Here is a 4,834-nt window from a genome sequence, read left to right on the forward strand (position 1 = left end):
CTTTCCATTCTTTCTATAAACCTCCTAAAGACACACATCTGAGGATTAGAATTACTTGCAAAAAGCTTTCAGAAAGCTACTGGAATAAAGCCGTTAATTATGGGCAACATAACTTCAACTGGCCATGGTTAACAAGCTGATGAGAGTTTATTATAATAGTGATGCAATTGACAAAGAAATTTGTTTAGTTCTGAGGCATACAATATGTTAACATAATAACTAAACAAGATTGATAACACAATTGATCTATAGAAATATCATACAAATTAGGAAAACATATTAATAGCCATACAAATATAACTCAAATAAGTATAAATGTTATTTCTTCTTTGATAATGTTTTCTATATAATTTAACATAATTGAAGGAGCCTAATTGGTTTAATATCTCTCTTTTGGACATTTAGGAGTTTTTCTAGAATGTCTAAAAATTAATTTGAGGTCAAAACTACTTAATTTTAGAATTTGATTTTGGGAAGTTTGTTAAAAATATCAAAGACTAAAAACATTTGATTAAAATAGAATCACTAGTCATTTTGCATCAGTGTATTTTGTCAAGACATAAACAGTACAACAAGATCTAAATAGAAACAATAAAAAGTTAAAAAGCAGGAGGACAAAAGTAAGGTGTAGAGTTTTTATTCATTTTCTTTTTGATTGCTTGCTTCTTTATTTATGCAAATAATGTAAAGTTGTTATCATATTAAAATAATGGGTTATAAGAGTATTTGTAAGCCTTATGGCAACCTCAAACCAAAAATCATACAATGGACACACACACAAAAATAAAAAGCAAGAAGTTAAATCATATCACCAGAGAAAATCACCTTCTCTAGAGGAAGACAGGAAGGAAAGAAAGAAGGAAGAGAAGACCGCAAAATAACCAGAAAACGAATAACAAAATCACAGCAGTAAGTTCCTACTTATTGATAATAACATTGAATGTAAATGGACTAAACTGTCTAATCAAAAGACGTAGACAGGCTGAATGGGTGAAAAAACAAGATCCATCGATTTGTTGCCTACAAGAAACATACTTCACCTGTAAAGACACACATAGACTGAAGCTAAAGAGATGGAAAAAGATATTTTGTGCCAATGGAAACCAAAAAAGAGCAGAAATCACTATATTTATATCAGAGAAAAATAGAACAGGTCTGGTGTTGATGAAATCCTTCAGCTTTTGTTTGTCTGGGAAAATATTTATCCTTCATGTTTGAAGGGCATTTTCACTGGATATACTATTATTCTAGGGTAAAAGTTTTTTTCTTTAGCACTTTAAATATGTCAGGCTACTCTCTCCTGGTCTGTATGGTTTCCATCGAGAAATCTGCTGTCAGACTTTTGGCAGTCAGACTGTCGGAGCTCCATTTTACATTATTTGTTTTCTTTTTCTCTTGCTGCTTTTAGGATCCTTTTCTTCTCCTTGATCAATTCTCCTACAAAAGGACTCTGATATATTCTTCAGTATGGCAATTGCATTTTTCAGCTCCAGAATTTTGGCCTGATTCTAATTATTTCATCTCTTTGTTAAATATATCTGATAGAATTCTGAATTCCTTCCTTGTGTAATCTTGATTTTCTTTGCATTGCCTTGACACAGCTATTTTGAAATCTCTACCTGAAAGGTCACATATCTGTTTCTCCAGGATTGGTCCACGGTATCTTATTTAGTTCATTTGGTGAGGTCATGTTTTCCTGGATGATGTTGATGCTAACAGATGTTCTTTAGTGACTGAGCATTCAGGAGTTAGGTACTTATTGTAGTCTTACTATCTAGGCTTGTTTGTAGCCATCCTTCTTACAAAGGTTTTCTAGATATTTGAAAGGACTTGGGTGTTGTGATCTCAGCTGTGTCTGCTTCATGGGGCACCCCAATCCCAGTATTACTGTGGTTCTTCCAGGCTTGTAGAGGTACCACCTTGGTTTTAGACCAGATCTGGAAGAATTCTCTGGATTACCAGGAGAAGACTCTTGTTCTCTTCTCCTACTTTCTCCCAAACAAATAGAGTCTTCTTTCCATTCTGAGTCACATAAAGCTGTGGGTGAAATGTCATAAGCACCCCGTGGCAACTACCACTGTGACTGCAATGGGTCAGACCTGAAACCCAAGGCCTGCTAAAATAATTCCTTGGCTACTGTCTATGTTTGCTCAAAGCCCTGAGGCCCTGTAATCAGCAGGTGACAATGTCAGTCATGCCTCTATCCTCCTCTTCAGGGTAGCAAGTTCCCCTAGGCCCAAGGTGGTTTCAGAGGTGCTATCTGAGAGTCAGAGACAAGAGTCAAATACCTTAGAAATCTAACTTGTGCTCTATTTTATTATGGCTGAGCTAGCACTCAAACCAAAAGGTGCAGTCCTTCCCACTCTTCCCACTTCTTTCTGAAGGCAGAGGAGCCTCACCCTGTAACCAGTGCCACCCAGGCCACAAGGACTACTACCAGACTACCAGCCAATGTTCCTGTAAGGTCCAAGGGCTCTTCAGCCAGCTTGTGGTGAATACTGCCTGGCCTGGGACTCATTCTTCAGGGCTGTTGTCTCCTTTCTATTGCAGGGCAAGCCCAGAAATGCCATCCAAGAGTCAAGTTCTGAAATCGGGGACCCTAAGAGCTTGCTTGGTTTTCTGCCCCCATGGCCATGATGGTACCAAAGGTGCAAGACAAAGTCCCCTTTATATTTTCCTTTGCTTTTCTCAAGTGTTTCCCTGTAGCCACCAAAGCTGGGAATGTGCTGAGTCTCACCTGAAGCCAGCAAGTTTCAGAGGCTCACTCAAGGCCTTTGATGTAGTACCTGGGTATTGCTGCTTGTTATTCAGGGCCCAAGGGCTCTTCAGTTAGCAAATAATGAATGCTGCCAGGACTAGATACTGTCCTTAAAGGCAGTAGGTTCTCTTCTGGCCAAGTCGTGTCTAGAAATGTCACCTGGGAACAAGGCCCTAAAACAGGGGCCTCACAACTTTGTCTGGTGCCCTACCCTGCCGTGGTTGAACTGGTATCCAAGATGTAAGGCAAAGTCCTTCCTCTCTCTTGCCTTTTCTCTCCTCAAGTGAAAGGAAGGGGTCTCTTTTGAAGCCTTGAGCTGTGCAGCCTGGGGGAGGGGAGGGAAAAGGCCAGCAGTCCCTAGATTGCCACAACTGGTATCTCAGTATGTCTTGTGCACCCCCTGTCCATTGTCTCTAGGCCTAGCTTAGCACTAGGGCTTGCCTAAGAGTTACATTCCTTATGGCCTAGAGTGCCTTTCAAGTTTACTTGGAGACACAGTGCTGTAGCCCTCTGTGGTGAGGTTTGCAGGCACTCAAGTTCTCACCGCTGGGATCCATGATTCCACTTTGGCTAGAGCTGGCTTAAATGTTCCTTCCATGGGGAGGTGTCAGCTAGGTTTGGCCCAGTTTTACTTTCTGCTGTAACAAGACAGAAACTGAGTTCAATGCCTCACAATTGTTGTATCCTACCTCCCCCAGGACCCTGAGAGGCTCTCCACACCACATTGCTGCTGCAGGTGGAGCGAAGTGATGTCGGCAATTACCGACTGTTTTTTGTATCTCTTCATTGCCTCTTTCAGTGATACTGCTCACCCAACTTTTCGTTTTAATGAAGGTATTTTTTCTGTGTAGATATTTGTTTACTTGTCCTTGTGGAGGGACAATCGGTGGAGCCTTCTACTTTGCCATCTTGTTCTGCCTTGGAAATCTCTCTTAATTTTAGTCAACTTAATCACACAAGATTTTTTTTTATATGATTCATTCTTCACAAACCTTCTACAATTTGCTTAGACCTTCAGTTTTGTCCTCTATTTCCTTTTATTATCCTATTGGGACAACAAATCATTCTACATTAGGACAAAAACTTACTTCTCTTTTTCCCTTACTATTTTGACCACAAAAACTTATTTCATACAAAAAAAATGCCCTTTTTCACTTTTCATTTTTTTCCTAAAATACACCCTCATACATACCTTTTTGCATCTCTTTCTTCTATTTACTGTTTTCTTTGTGCCTTTCTATTTCCTTCTTATATTTAAATTTTGAAATAACTTTAAATAATGTCAAAATTAAGCAAAATTACTTTTTCCAACAAAAATATGTCTTTAAGGTTTTTAAATTTTTTATCACCAAAGCATGTCTTACTTTTCTGTGCACATTGCATGCAGAATTACATATATTAATTAAAATATGTAACTCTTAGTAGCCTTTTTAGTGAAAATCTAAAAAGATTTTGAACTGTCATCTATAACATTTTACAAAATACATTTCATAGGTTTTGGTAATATATGCTTCTTCACAGAACAATTAATTAATATAGGAGAGCAATATTTACTGTCAGGCCTCTGAGCCGGAGCTAAGCCATTGTAATCCCTGTGACCTGCACGTATACATCCAGATGACCTGCAGGAGCCAAGAAGTCTGGGGCAGCCAAGAAACCACGAAAGAAGTGAAACAGCCAGTTTCTGCCTTTACTGATTAACCAACCTTACGACATTCTACCATTATGACTTGTTCCTGCCCTACCCTAACTGATCAATCGACCTTATGACATTCTTGTCCTGGACAATGGGTCTCATGATCTCCCCAACATGCACCTTGTGACCCCCTCCCCTGCTGACAACAGATAACCACCTTCAACTGTAACTTTCTACTGCCTATCCAAATCCTATAAAACTGTCCCTCTCCTATCTCCCTTTGCTGATTCTCTGTTTGGACTCAGCCCATTCACACCCAAGTGAATAAACAGTCTTGTTGCTCACACAAAGCCTGTTTAGGTAGTCTTCTATATGGACAGGCATGACACTTGGCGCCGAAACCCAGGACAGGGGGACTCCATCAGGAGACCAATCCCCTG

This window comes from Macaca mulatta, chromosome 1 (genome assembly GCF_049350105.2).
Source record: "Macaca mulatta isolate MMU2019108-1 chromosome 1, T2T-MMU8v2.0, whole genome shotgun sequence".
In the NCBI taxonomy this organism is placed as follows: domain Eukaryota; kingdom Metazoa; phylum Chordata; class Mammalia; order Primates; family Cercopithecidae; genus Macaca; species Macaca mulatta.